The sequence below is a fragment of the Tursiops truncatus genome, chromosome 5 (assembly GCF_011762595.2).
Source record: "Tursiops truncatus isolate mTurTru1 chromosome 5, mTurTru1.mat.Y, whole genome shotgun sequence".
In the NCBI taxonomy this organism is placed as follows: domain Eukaryota; kingdom Metazoa; phylum Chordata; class Mammalia; order Artiodactyla; family Delphinidae; genus Tursiops; species Tursiops truncatus.
The window spans coordinates 72,989,400-73,005,312 of record NC_047038.1 but is presented as its reverse complement, the minus strand read 5'-3'; the positions used below and the strand labels follow the sequence as shown (position 1 = coordinate 73,005,312).

At 41.6% G+C, this 15,913-nt stretch overlaps 1 protein-coding gene across 4 annotated transcripts in view; it reads left to right on the top strand.

Annotated features, from left to right (window-relative positions):
* The first annotated feature begins 979 nt into the window (after positions 1-979).
* Positions 980-15,913, top strand: part of LNX1 (ligand of numb-protein X 1) — a 199,962-nt gene continuing 185,028 nt past the window's right edge. For 2 of the 4 annotated variants that reach the window (XM_073805255.1, XM_019928167.3), the window contains exon 1: positions 980-1,303. The gene's annotated coding sequence lies outside the window, so the exon portion shown is untranslated. The remainder of the gene's footprint in view (positions 1,304-15,913) is intronic. The other 2 variants (XM_073805258.1, XM_073805257.1) reach the window with 2 other exon arrangements.

The following is a 15,913-nucleotide window of genomic DNA, read 5'->3' as shown; positions in this document are numbered from 1 at the left end:
CCAGAAAGGCAATTTCTACATTTTTAACTAGCTGGGTCACTTTGCAGGAGTGACTTAATCTCTCTAATCTTCATTTTCTTCCTCTACAAAATGGGAATGAGAATGACAGTATTATGTCAAGAATCATAGGAACTGGGCTTCCCTGGTGGCGCAGTGGTTGAGAGTCCGCCTGCCGATGCGGGGGACACGGGCTCGTGCCCCGGTCTGGGAGAATCCCACATGCCGCGGAGCGGCTGGGCCCGTGAGCCATGGCCGCTGAGCCTGTGCTCCGCAACGGGAGAGGCCACAGCAGTGAGAGGCCCGCGTACCGCAAAAAAAAAAAGAATTATATGAACTAACACAGGTGAGGTCATTAGCACAGGAGCTGGTGGACAGTAAGTTCTCAATAAATGCTAGCAAAGATGACGCTACCGATGATGACTGTGACATTGAAGAGTAAGTAGAAGAAATCTTTATGTAAGCAATAATCCTGTATCTTTAGAGGATATCTTCCTTTAAAAGTCTTAGCTAGTGCCAGTCGTAAACTTGCTCCTTCTTTTCCTTTGTCTACAAATGTTTGCCAGTGTTCGGTTACAAGAGAGGCTGCCTATGGAAAATCTTTGAAAGATTTGGCAAGACATTGGAGTGGTCAGGATTGCTTGATTTGTCCGAGACAGATCTCACGCTTCTGATATAAATGCACACTTCTTTACATATATAAAACTTAAAAGATGCCTGGGACTCTGAGGTCCGTCCGGGCAGCGGCCAGCTCCTGCCACTTTAGGAAGTGGTCCCAGCGTGATGATGTCCCAGTCTGGTGAGAACATGGAGGGGCAGTGACCCTGTGTTTATTTCCTTGTTGATTTCCCTTCCCTGGCTCCAAGCTCATTTTCCCATTGCCTGCAGGAAAACAACATCCAGGGGTGCGGTAGGCCTGACTTGGCAGCCCTAAAGGTGAACAAAAGGATCCTGGCTTTGGCGAGAGCAAAAGGAAGTTGGAGGGAGCCTCGGCCCCATCCAAACCAGAACAGACTTGTCGTTGATGCCCCTGAGTGGCTGCTCTGCGGCGGCCGCTCTCCCTGGAAGCTCCCCAGAGGCTGCTCTCAGGTCGATGCATCGACTCCGTGCAAAGCCTGCAGCAGGGGCACAGGACGAGCTGATTAACTCCAGGGCAGAGTGCTTCTCGTGCGTGTCTGGAAGACGGGGCACAGGAAAGAGAAGGGAAATTTTCCTGGGCTACTGCTGAGTCAGAAAAACTGAGCTCCCAGATGGACTTTACCCAGAGGCCTCACACGGCTGGAAACTGATCCACAATGCAGCAAAGGTAAGAGGCCTGCTTCCTCCTCAGGGTGGTATCTCAGGCAACTGGGGAAAAGTTTGCCCCTGACTACGGCAGCCCAGCCTCCACCCAGCCCACTACACACACACACACACACACACACACACACACACACACACACACACACACCAACTTGTTGAGAAGAACCTAGAAATATCTAGTTCTGTCTTTTTCAAAGCACTCTAGAAAGGCCTCAGGACATTTGCTCTCTTCATGTTTGATTTTTTTTCTGCATTCTTCATGGACACCTCTTCCTTTACTTTCAAAAATAAAAACTACTTTTTTTATTTCATTTTTCACTGGCCAAACAGGTCAGTAAAAACGTAAGTAATCCCACTAGTGGTGACCGGGTTTATATAATATTATTCTTCATCAATATTCAAAACACATTCACAGCTTTTGTCCCATTTCTACCGGAGAAATGGGCATTGCCACTGCAATTTTATCCTCGGAGACACTTAAGTCCAGAGAAATCGTGATTTGCCCAGCAGCACGTAGGAAGGTGAGTGACAGACAGCTCATCTTGTCTCCACTCCTGCCTCTTTTCAGTAGAATGGTGACTCTCCTTTCTAAACCAAATACCAGACTACATTCTCTGCCACATATTCTGGGAAACGATCTGATGAGAGGATGGAATTTTAGCAATTGGAACTCTCCTGGATAATCCAGATGTGGAGAGTCACAGTAGCCAGGACTACGCCGCCATGTTACGTATCCCTGTTTACTTCCATCCCTGGGCATGGATGCCAGTTCAACAAATGTCGATAACTGATGGCCCCAGTGCCCAGCTCTGGGTCACATGTCAGGGCGTGGTGCAGACCGTATGCCCAGGAGGTGCTGAAGGAGTACAGAGTGGGGCCTGAGAGAGGAGGTTGTGTGTGAGAAGACTCTCCACAGGAGGGGAGCTTCACACTTGGACTTAGCATGAAGTAGGGACTTGTACTGAGGGAGAGCATTTCGGATCAGCACAGCCCCCCAGGTAGGGAGGGAGTGGGCATTTACAGCAAGACTGCGACAGCAGGGCAGGGGGTGAAGAGCATGGACCGGGGAATTAGACCATCTGGACATGAATCCTGGTTCCACCACCTACTAGCTCTATGTCCTGGGGTAACTCAGTTAACCCTCTGACCTCAGTTTTTTGATATGTAAAATGGGAATAATGGTGATACCTACCTCAAGGAGCTGTCTTCAGGTTTCAATGAGATAATGTATGTAAAATCTTTGCTGGTACGTAAATGCTCAATACATACTAACTATTTAAATACCATGTGCCTGGCCCCATGGGAGATGCTGGGGATACAGTATTGTGCATTAGTTGTGTGCCACTAACTGTATGCCGTATAGTAAGGGCTGTGGGACGGCAGAGGAGGGATCTACTAAGTCTGTGAGATTTTGGATGGTTGTTCTGGGCGGCCTATTGGAGGAGGTGGGAAGAATTTTCACAGCAGAGGCCCTGTGTGTAGGAAGGTGACATAGAACAGAGCTACACGGATTTGATTTTGAATAGCAGCTTCATCTCCACCAGATGCCTAGCATAACCATGCCAGGCTGCTCAGGCTGCCATAACGAAATACCACAGCCCGCATGGCTTAAACAGCAGAAACGTATTTTGTCATCGTTCTGGAGCCTAGAAATCCAACATCAGGGTTAGGCTACTCTCCTTGGCTTGCAGACAGCCACCTTTTTGCTGTGTCCTTGCATGGTCGTTCCTCTGTGCACCTGTACCCTCGGTGTCCCTCTGCATGTCCAGATTTTTCTTTTCTTATAAGGACACCAATCAGTTGGATTAGGTTCCACCCTAAGGACCTCTTTTTAACTTAATCACCTCTTTCAGGGCCCTATCTCCCAATCCAGCCACATTCTGAGATACGGGGCTTCAGCATATGCATCTGGGAGGATACAACTCAACCCGTAACAATGAGCCTGTTACTAAGCCTTTCCAAGCTTTATTTCCTCATCTATAAGATGGGGACGCTACTTTAAGAGGAGAACCATTGTGATGATTATAAGAAGAACACATGAGCCACCTATCCCAGTTTCTGACCCTTAGAAGGCACCCAATAGGCAGTGGTGGTTATTATCAGCATTTTAGACCAAGCCTCAGATGAACATGGGATCCCCTGCACAGTCCACATTCCAGATAGACACTAAAGAACTGGGCCTTAGTTATCCCACAGACTTCCCCAGAGGACAAACGGGCCCTCAATTTTCCTACTTCCTTGGTTGTGGCAGGGAGCCCATCATCAGTTACGTGAAGTGGCCGGCGTGATCAGCCCATAGATACTGTGTTCTCTCTCTCTCTTATTCAGTAACCTGTCCTTTCTTTACTAAATGAGTGGGGTGAGAATGCGCATCTCCTACACCTCAACAGAGAACCAACATGAAGCAGACATACCCTGATTCTACTCTTGGGACAGCCACTCCAAGGTTTATCCTCCCAACGCAGCCTCTGGGTACCTGTGTCCTGGCAAGTCTGAAAAACATTATAATTCCAACCTAAGATATCCACTACATGCAGATGTAGATATAGGTATAGATATAGATTATTTTGAAAAATCTCAAACTTACAGAAAAGTTGCACGTACACTACAAGGAATTTTATACTATATTTTTCCTGAACCCTTTGAGAATAAGCTGCCAAAGTGATGCCTCATCTTCCCCCAAATACTTCAGTGTGCATTTCCCATAAACAAGGGCATTCTCCTACACAACCGCAGAATCAGGGACTTCATGTTGATACATTACTATTCTCTAATCCTCAGACCCCAGTAAGTTTTCATTAACTGTCATTGGATCCTCAGATCAATTCAAGTTTTTGTCAGTTGTCCCAATAATAGCCTTGATAGCAAAAAGAGTACTTTCGAATCAAGCACTGCATTTAGTTGTCACATCTCCTTAGTCTGCTCCAATATGCAACCTTTCCTTGGTATTTCTTTCACTTTCATGACCTTGACACTTCAAAAAAATACAGGCTAGTTATTCTGTAGAACGTTCCTCTCTTGGGGTTTGTCTGAATTTACTCAAGTCTAGATTCAAGTTCTACAACTTGGGCAAGAATATCACAGAAGGGATGCTGTGCTCTTCCCATTGCATCCTATCAGGCGGCAGATGATTTTAAATTTCCCCGAGATCACTTGATTAAAGTCATGTCTGCTAGGGTACTCCCCTGGAAAGTCACCCTTCTTCCTTTTTTTTAATTAATAAGTGTTGTCAGAAAAGGACCTTGAAATTATGTAAATATCTCATTCCCAAACTGTCAGTGTGCCCTTCTGACATGTTCCCATCATCATTTGAACACTTCTTTACTTCCTGTTACAACGACATGTTCCTGCTTTAAAATTAACTATTTCTCCAAGGAGCTCTGGTTCCACTATGTGTGGGATTATTTAGAATCCCAATTCTCACTGCTCGGTGTGCTCACTGCTAACTTAGGTATTGCTGTTCCCTGACTCTTTCAGTGGACAGAGCTAGTGTGTGTATATATACATCTATATTATTTCCGTAGATGATCCATATATACTGAAAACCATAAATTCACTCTGGTACTTCCAATTCCAATCCAGCACCACAGGGTTCGTCCTAGCTTTCTCCCTTTCCATATCGTAAGTTCCTTCTCTAACACTTATGGAGCCTGATTTCCATCATCCTTAATACACTTGCTTATTTGATCAATCCCTTGAATGTAACCAACTGCTATCATGACCACTGCCCCCTTCCCCACACAGTTGCCCTCCCCATTCCGCTTGGATTCTGACACTGCCCATCTGGGCTCTGGCCCTTGTGCAGGTCAGCCCTTCTCTGGGGCTGATCTCCTTACCTTGTCTGGGCCACCATATCTCCTCCACCCCCCACAAGGGTGACTGCCTTACTCAGCCCACATAATAGCTTTAAGGACTGAATTATTTAGGAAGAGAAGGGAAGGTAAAGAAGATGTTCATTCACTTTTAACATTTTTGAAAAACTCAAAAAAGTCATGCTGTGACCCATGGTGAGCATTTGTGCGAGTATGTGTTGTCACTGTCTTTGTTTTGTGGGGAGCAGTCTCTTCCATACAAATTGGGCATATGTCCCCAGTGCCAGGACTGAAGGCATGAGGTTCACACTACTGATTCTATTCCAGTCAACACCGTTCCAGTCTATATGGACATGGGCTGCTCACTGTCTACTCAGGGTACCAACAATATTTCCAGGCTGAAAACTACTATTTGGGCAACCACCGCTCCTTTTTCTATTCTGAGTCCTAGTCTGGGCTCTGCCTTATTTATTTATTTAAAACTAGATAGTAAGCACTTACTCGAAACCAGGTACTTGGCTAGGTTGGGACATAGAGATTTAAACCCTTGGTCTCAGCCCTCAGGGAACTCTCAGTCCACCGTGAGATGCACACAAGAGTCAGACAGTTATAAATCTGTGCAGCAAAGTGCAATGTGAGCTGTCTGAACAGCTTGAGTCTAACCTAGAGGGCACCTAACCTAGATGGGGTGGGCAGAGAGAAGGTGCCCGAGGGGAACCCTGAATGGGCAGGGATTAACAAAGTAAGGCAGGGCAGGAAGGAAGGCATAGGGAAAGGTGTGTGGAAGGGCCAGAGGGAAGGGGAGGGCTGAAAAGGCAGGTGCAGGTTGGTGGAGGTGTGTCACACATGCCAGGTTAACATGGTTGGATTTTTTTTTTAACATCTTTATTGGAGTATAATTGCTTTACATGGTTGTGTTAGTTTCTGCTGTATAACAAAGTGAATCAGCTATATGTATACATATACCTCCATATCCCCTCCCTCTTGCGTCTCCCTCCTACCCTCCCTATCCCACCCCTCTAGGTGGACACAAAGCACCGAGCTGATCTCCCTGTGCTATGCGGCTGTTTCCCACTAGCTATCTATTTTACTTTTGGAAGTGTATATATGTCAGTGCCACTCTCTAACTTCTTCCCAGCTTACCCTTCCCCCTCCCTGTGTCCTCAGGTCCAACCTCTATGTCTGCATCTTTATTAACACAGTTGGGTTTTAGACTTTAGGACATGAGGCTCTGGAGCCCAACTTTCTCGGTTCAAATCCTGACTCTGCCACTTACTAGTTGTGTGATCTTAAGCAAGTGACTATTTTGTGTCAGTTTCTTTCACTGTAAAGCTGGAGATTATAATCGTACTTACATCATGGGATTGACGTAATGATTAAATTAGTGATTTTACACAGTGCACAGAAAAATGCATAGCATATAAAAAACATATAACAGAGAGGGAAGACAGCAGAAGCAAGAAGAACTACAATCCTGCAGCCCGTGGAATGAAAACCCCATTCACAGAAAGACAGACAAAATGAAAAGGCACAGGACTATGTACCAGATGAAAGAACAAGATAAAACCCCAGAAAAGCAGTTAAATGAAGTGGAAATAGGCAACCGTCCAGAAAAAGAATTCAGAATAATGATAGTGAAGATGATCCAGGACCTCGGAAAAAGAATGGAGGTAAAAATCGAGAAGATGCAAGAAATGTTTAACAAAGACCCAGAAGAATTAAAAAACGAACAAAAAGAGATGAACAATACAATAACTGAAATGAAAACTACGCTAGAAGGAATCAATAGCAGAATAACTGAGGCAGAAGAACAGATAAGTGACCTGGAAGACACAATGGTGGAATTCACTGCCACAGAACAGAATAAAGAGAAAAGAATGAAAAGAAATGAAGACAGCCTGAGACCTCTGGGACAATATTAAATGCAACAACATTCACATTATGGGGGTCCCAGAAGGAGAAGAGAGAGAGAAAGGACCCAAGAACATATTTGAAGAGATTATAGTCGAAAACTTCCCTAACATGGGAAAGGAAATAACCACCCAAGTACAGGAAGCGCAGAGTCCCAGGCAGGAAAAACCCAAGGAGAAACAGGCCAAGACACATAGTAATCAAATTGGCAAAAATTAAAGACAAAGAAAAATTATTAAAGGCAACAAGGGAAAAACAACAAATAACATATAAAGGAACTCTCATAAGTTTAGCTGATTTCTCAGCAGAAACTCTACAAGCCAGAAGGGAGTGGCACAATATATTTAAAGTGATGAAAGGGCACAACCTAAAACCAAGATTCTACCAGCAAGGATCTCAGTCAGATTCGACAGAGAAATTAAAACCTTTACAGACAAGCCAAAGCTAAGAGAATTCAGCACCACCAAACCAGCTCTACAACAAATGCTAAAGGAACTTCTCCAAGTGGGAAACACAAGAGAAGAAAAGGACCTACAAAAACAAACCCAAAACAATTAAGAAAACAGTAATAGGAACACACATATCTATAATTACCTTAAATGTGAATGGATTAAATACTCCAACCAAACGACACAGGCTCACTGAATGGATACAAAAACAAGACCCATATATATGCTGTCTACAAGAGACCCACTTCAGACCTAGGGACACATACAGACTGAAAGTGAGGGGATGGAAAAAGATATTCCATGCAAATGGAAATCAAAAGAAAGCTGGAGTAGCAATACTCATATCAGATAAAATGGACTTTAAAACAAAGAATGTTATGAGAGACAAGGAAGGACAATACATAATGATCAAGGGATCAATCCAAGAAGAAGATATAGCAATTATAAATATATATGGATCCAACATAGGAGCACCTCAATACATAAGGCAAATGCTAAGAGCTATAAAAGAGGAAATTGACAGTAACACAATAATAGTGGGAAAAAAATAATAGTGGGGCACTGTAACACCTCACTTACACGAATGGATAGATCATCCAGACAGAAAATTAATAAGGAAACACAAGCTTTAAATGACACAATAGACCAGAGAGATTTCATTGACATTTATAGGACATTCCATCCCAAAACAGCAGATTACACTTTCTTCGCAAGCGCACACAGATCATTTTCCAAGATAGATCACATCTTGGGTCACAAATCAAACCTCGGTAAATTTAAGAAAATTGAAATCATGTCAAGCATGTTTTTGGACCACAATGCTATGAGATTAGAAACAAATTACAGGAAAAAAACCCATAAAAAACACAAACACATGGAGGCTAAACAATACGTTACTAAATAACCAAGAGATCACTGAAGAAATCAAGGAGGTCATAAAAAAATACCTACAGACAAATGACAATGAAAACACAATGATCCAAAACCTATGGGATGCAGCAAAAGCAGTTCTAAGAGGGAAGTTTATAGCAACACAATCCTACCTCAATTAACAAGAAAAATCTCAAATAAACAATCTAACCTTTCACCTAAAGAAACTAGAGAAAGAAGAACAAACAAAACCCGAAGTTAGTAGAAGGAAAGCAATCATAAAGATCAGAGCAGAAATAAATGAAATAGAAACAAAGAAAACAATAGCAAAGTCAATAAAACTAACAGCAGTTTTTTGAGAAGATAAAATTGACAAACTTTTAGTCAGACTCATCAAGAAAAAGAGGGAGAGGACTCAAATCAATAATATTAGAAATGAAAAAGGAGAAGTTACAATGGATACTGCAGAAATACAAAGCATCCTAAGAGACTACTACAAGCAACTCTATGCCAATAAAATGGACAACCTGGAAGAAATGGACAAATTCTTAGAAAGGTATAACCTTCCAAGACTGAACCAGGAAGAAATAGAAAATATGAACAGACAAATCACAAGTAATGAAATTGAAACTGTGATTAAAAATCTTCCAACAAACAGAAGTCCAGGACCAGATGGCTTCACAGGTGAATTCTATCAAACGTTTAGAGAAGAGCTAACACACATCCTTCTCAAACTCTTCCAAAAAATTGCAGAGGAAGGAACACTCCCAAACTCATTCTGTGAGGCCACTATCACCCTGACACGAAAACCAGACAAAGATACTACAAAAAAAGAAAATTATAGTTCAATATCACTGATGAATATAGATGCAAAAATCCTCAACAAAATACTAGCAAACAGAATCCAATAACACATTAAACGGATCATACACCATGATCAAGTGGGATTTATCCCAGGGATGCAAGGATTCTTCAGTATATGCAAATCAATCAATGTGATATACCATAGTAACAAGCTGAAGAAGAACAACCATATGATCATCTCAATAGGTGCAGAAAAAGCTTTTGACAAAATTCAATACCCATTTATGATAAAAACTCTCCAGAATGTGGGGATAGAGAGAATCTACCTCAGCATAATAAAGGCCATATACAGCAAACCCACAAGAAACATCATTCTCAATGGTGAAAACCTGAAAGCATTTCCTTTAAGATCAGGAGTAAGGTAAGGATGTCCACTCTCGCCACTATTATTCAGCATAGTTTTGGAAGTCCAAGGCACAGCAATCAGAGAAGAAAAAGAAATAAATGGAATCCAAATCGGACAAGAAGAAGTAAAACTGTCACTGTTTGCAGATGACATGATACTATACATAGAGAATCCTAAAGATGTCACCAGAAAACTACTAGAGCTAATCAATGAATTTGGTAAAATTGCAGTATACAAAATTAATGCACAGAAATCTCTGGCATTCCTATACACTAACAACAAAAGATCAGAAAGAGAAATTAAGGAAACAATCCCATTCACCACTGCAACGAAAAGAATAAAATACCTAGGAATAAACCTACCTAAGGAGGTAAAAGACCTGTATTCAGAAAACTGTAAGACTGCGATGAAAGAAATCAAAGATGGCACAAACAGATGGAGAGATACACCATGTTCTTGGATTGGAATAATCAATATTGTGAAAATGACCATACTACCCTAAGCAATCTACAGATTCAATGCAACCCCTATCAAATTACCAATGGCATTTTTTTTTTTTTACAGAACTAGAACAAAAAAATCTTTAAATTTGTATGGAAACACAGAAGACCCCAAATAGCCAAAACAATCTTGCAGGATAAAACAGAGCTGGCAGAATCAGACTCCCTGACTTCAGACTATACTACGAAGCTACAATAATCAGACACTATGGTACTGGCACAAAAACAGAAATATAGATCAATGGAACAGTTTAGAAAGCCCAGAGATAAATCCATGCACCTATGGTCAACTAATCTATGACGAAGGAGGCAAGGATATACAATGGAGAAAAGACAGCCTCTTCAATAAGTGGTGTTGGGAAAACTGGACAGCTACATGTAAAAGAATGAAATCAGAACACTCCTTAACACCATACACAAAAATAAACTCAAAATGGATTAGAGACCTAAATGTAGGACGGGACACTATAAAACTCTTAGAGGAAAACATAGGAAGAACACTCTTTGTCATAATTCACAGCAAGAACTTTTTTCACCCACCTCCCAGAGTAATGGAAATAAAAACAAAAATAAACAAATGAGACCTAATGAAACTTAAAAGGTTTTGTCCAGCAAAGGAAACTATAAACAAGATGAAAAGACAACCCTCAGGATGGGAGAAAATATTTGCAAATGAATCAGTGGAGGAAGGGTTAATCTCCAAATATATAAACAGCTCATGCAGTTCAATATTAAAAAAAACAAACAACCCAAGCAAAAAATGGGCAGAAGATCTAAATAGACATTTCTCCAAGAAGACATACAGATGGCCAAGAAGCACATGAAAAGATGCTCAGCATCTAAAAGTGGAAGCTCAGAAATGTCAGTAGTGCATCATACTTTAAAGCTTCTAAGCATCAAAAGACACAATCAACAGAGTGACAAGGCAGCCCATGGCATGGGAAAAATATTTGCAAGGCATATACTTGATGAGGAGTTAATATGAAGACTATATAAAGAACTTCTACAACTCAACAATAAAAACAATCCAATTTTTAAATGGGCAAAACAGACATTTCTCCAAAGAAGATATTCAAATTGCAAATAAGCACATGAAAAGATGCTCAGTGTCACTAATTATTAGGAGATGCAAATCAAAACCACAAGGAAAAGGAAATACCACCTCACAACTATTAGAATGTCTGCTATCAAAAAAAAAAAAAAAATCCGCAAAATAACAAGTGTCAGCGAGGATGCAGAAAAATTGGAACCCTTGTGCACTGTTGGTAGGAATGCACCATGGTGCAACCACTGTGGAAAATGGGAAATTGGTATGGTGATTCCTCAAAAACTTAAAATAGTACTACAGTATGAACCAGCACTTCCATTTCTGGGTATTTACCCAAAATAATTGAAAACAGGAACCCAGATATGTGTATACCCTTGTTCATAGAAGCATTATTCACAATTGCCAAGGGATGGAAGAAACCCAGATGTCCATGGACAGATGAATGAATAAAGAAAGTGGGGTATAAACATACAATGGAATACTATTCAAATTTAAAAACGAAGGGAATTCTGACACATACCACAGATGGATGAACGTTGAGGACATTATATATTAAGTGAAATAAACCAATCACAATGGGACAAATACTGTATGATTCCACTCATATGACGTACATAGAGTAGTCAAATTCATAGAGACAGAAAGTGGAATAGTGGTTGCCAGGGGGGAGGAGGGAATGAGAAGTTTTTGTTTAATGGGTACAGAGTTTCAGGTTGGAGAGAGGAAAAGAGATCTAGAGATGCATGGTGCTGATCGTTGCCCAGTAATGTGAGTGTACCAAGTGCCCCTGAGCCGTATGTACCCTTAGAAATGGTGAAAATGGTCCATTTTATATTATGTATATTTTACCACAATTTAAAATAATAATTAAGAAATGCCAATAAAGCCTGGCTTATTTTCCTTAACAAAGGGATTCTGGCAAAAATGGTTAGGCGAACTTGTAGAAGGAAAACAATCCTATTATGTTTAGAGAATTTTCCACATCTCAGAGTTTCCTAAAAATGTTAGAGACCTAAATTTCAATACTGGAATTTTATTTTAAAGCTTTTCTCTGGGAAGGTAAATACATAAGAAAATAAGTCTTGGTCAGAACTTGGGCATGCTCTCAAAAACGAGGTATTGTCTGCTAGATCACAAAGAACCTACAACTCTACCAATGATAAAGGAGACTGTCTCCTAAAACAAATAAGATGAACATCCTACTGAAGATACAGAAATGAAAGAGGCACTGCAAGGTGTGTTTGGTTATTCAATTGTGTGTGTGTGTGTGTGCGCGCACGCACACACTCCTAAAACATTTTAAGCTTATAGTTCTTGACTGGTGGCAAGGGAGCCAGGTATGTGAAAGGAGTTTAAGAAACATCTACACTGATGGTCCCTTCTGCACTGAAAGGCAGAGGAACAGACCCAGCATGAGGCTGACTCTGAATTAGAGGTCACAGCCTGTGTTGGGAGAAGCATCTACCCAGCCCCTGGTTCTGGAACAGGAAGAAAAGAGGAACTGACACAAGAAGGGGCTCTTCCTCCCTCGTTCCTGAACATCTGACCAGGAGGCCACCTCTGACCCCGGAGGAGCCCTGCCTCTAAGCTCACGGGTTCACTTTATGCCCTCAGGGGCTTCAATTTCCTCATATGTAAAACTAGAACAATAATGAAATACTAGAGGGCAATGGGGCTTCATTAACCATAAAATAGATGCGGGTTTTTAGTTATTTGTGTTCTATTTCATTCCACAGAGAAACTGGTGGCTACAGCTGGCAAATGCAAAGTAGAACAGTGGCTCACGCTAACATGGCCCGTTTCTGGCCAGCAGAGGGTTTTTAATTTTTTATACTTGCCACCAACATCTAAAAACCAGAAGATTTCATATAAAATCCAAATTTCAAATTCTGTTACAATGTAGTAAAAACCTAGCCACACCGGTCCCACTTTCATGCCTTGATTCACTCACCTGGCAGATGTGGGTTGGGTGACAGTTCTGTGTCAGGCACTGTTGTGGGTGCTAGGGATATAGCAGTGGTAAGAGAGAGTAAACAGATAAATCAGATAATTGCAGAAAATGATAAATGCTATGAATAATCACAGTTAGGGGCTAGAGATTGACAATGGGGGAAGGGGACAATGCTATTTGAGTAGAATGGCCAGGAAGGACCTCTCTCTGTTTGCCACAGTCCACTCCATGCCCTATTACCCCACTTACTTCAGTCATTTACTGCTACCTGCCTGGCAATTAGAGGCAACTGAGACTAAGAACATACAATGATGGGAAACATAATGAAGAATTTAAATTAGGAACAGGGGAAATGTAAATAAGATTAGGATAACAAGAGCAGAGGAAATGAGAATCAAGTGTGCATGCCACAAGAGCCTTCGTCATTGGTAGAGCTGGGCATCAGATTTAAACCTGAACTTCCTGGCAACTAGGGCAAAAGGGAGGTATGTCCAATGACATCATCCTCATTTTCAGAAAGGAAGAAAGAAAGCCATTCCTTTATAGGTACAAAGCTTTCCTCACCTAAACTTGGAGTAGAAATTGACCACATCAGACTTTATAAAGGGAACTGTGAGTGATATAGTGATCAATATCTTCACCAACACATTCACAGAAGTATGGTATTTCCCACTCATCAGTCATTCATTCAAAACCCTTTTGTCAAGACACTAACAGAAGCACTGGCCATGCAAAAATGCCTGTTGTTTTCCCTTTTTTCCCTGGTGTCCAGAGATAAGAGATGAGGGCGTCTCTTACAAGAACATTGTTATATGAAAGGTCAAGATGATGCCATGCAGACCTCTGCTCCTGCTGATTTCAATTGACAGAGTATCAAAAGAATGGACAGAATGCCTGTCACTCAAACTCCCTTCCTTCCATAAATCTATCTTCTCTCAGCTGGTTAGACAGAGGGAAAGTAAAGAGTAGAATTAACAGTTCTTTGTGACATTCCTCAGTGACAGCCACTCCTATTACCAAAAGGCAATTTCTGTGGTCCTTGAACCTTTTGACTTAAGTAAATCTCTTTCTTTTTATGGACTAGCCCAGCGGGGAAATGCTGATGGTTACACATCCTGACTGCTTACTACTGAGACCGGCCCACGTGAGGGAAGGAAGTTCCTACATCTATTCATTCACCCCCTGCACAGGAAGCCTCTGCCACACTCCTAGGCTGGTGACCAAACACTGGGAAATCTAGCCTGTCTTCTAGAATGTTCCTAGGCAGTTCTTTCATGGCTTCAGTGTCCAAAGCCACCTAAGGGTTCCCGTGCCAAAGGAGCCCAAAGGATTCTTGCTTTGTGTTAGCTCCATTGTGTACGCCCCAAGTACAGAGCATACCTATGTTTTTAAAGGTGTCCCCCTGCCCCCATGAGAAAACACACAGGCAGAAATATAGTTAAACCAAATTTTCTGCCCTTCGTTTTTGGCCCCGGGGGCTGCCTGGCTGAGTGCTTGTCACCGGGATTCTCTCCTGGCTCACTGGCGATTTTGTGGACTCACTCTCCTGCAGTTGGCAAGAATCGAGGCATTGTCTGAGGGCCAGGGCCAAGCATTACTTCTCCCTCACTCTTTTGAAAACTGAGAAGAGCCTTTTGACTGTGCTGGTTATAATCCTTCCCCAGACTTCCTCCACTCCATTACCATACCTCTCTGTTACTCTGACTAAATACCCCCTTTGAGCCAACCTCACAGAACTGGTTTTCTGGGTTTGCAACAATGACCTTCCAGAAACACCCTGAGCTCAGTCTGGCTCGAGCCTCACAGTCTCTGCTTGGCCATCTGGCAAAGAGGCCCTTCTGGTGCCAAAGTAACTGACCCCACGTGAGATGTTATCCAAGTCACTTGACATGGAATCCTGCTCCGTCCTGGAACGGGACAGCCCAAGAGTCCCCAAGGATTTGCTCCAAGAGTCCCAGCTAGTGCTGTGTTTCTGACAAACTTCATTTTGTAAATTTCTTTCCATGGACCATAAACAAATATTTAGGCTTACATTTACACACACGCATAAATACCTCAATATAGACTACATTGTTTTTTTTAATTTAATTTTTATTTTATATTGGGGTATAGTTGATTTACAATGTTATGTTAATTTCAGGTGTACAGCAAAGTGGTTGTTATACATATACGTATATCCATTCTTTTTCAGACTCCTTTCTCTTATAGGTTATTACAGAATATTGAGTAGAGTTCCCTGTGCTATCCAGTAGGTCCTTGTTGATTATCTATTTTATATATAGTAGTGTGTATATGTTAATCCCAACCTCCTAATTTATCCCTCCCCCTACCACATCTCCCCTTTGGTAACCATAAGTTTGTTTTCTATGTCTGTGAGTCTGATTCTGTTTTATAAATAAGTTCATTTGTGCCATATTTTAGATTCCTCATATAAGTGATATCACATGATATTTGTCTTTCTCTGTCTGACTTACCTCACTTAGTATGATAATCTCTAGGTCCATCTATGTTGCTGCAAATGGCATGATTTTGTTCTTTTCTTATGGCTGAGTAATGTTCCATTGTATATATGTACCACATCTTCTTTATCCATTCCTCTGTCAATGGACCTTTTGCTTGCTTCCATGTCTTGGCTATTGTAAATAGTGCTAAGACTACACTGTTTTAACTTAAATCATTTTTCATTCATTTCTTTTACCACTAAAGTGAGGTTCAAAATACAGTGCATCCAACACACCCATCGGGCTTTGTTTCTGAAGGGTAAGTGTTATCATTACTAAGACTTTTAGGGTAAATGCTTTGTAGATTAATAAAAACTTGTCACCAACATGCACTGAGTGGCCAGGAAACACCTGGAAAAGGT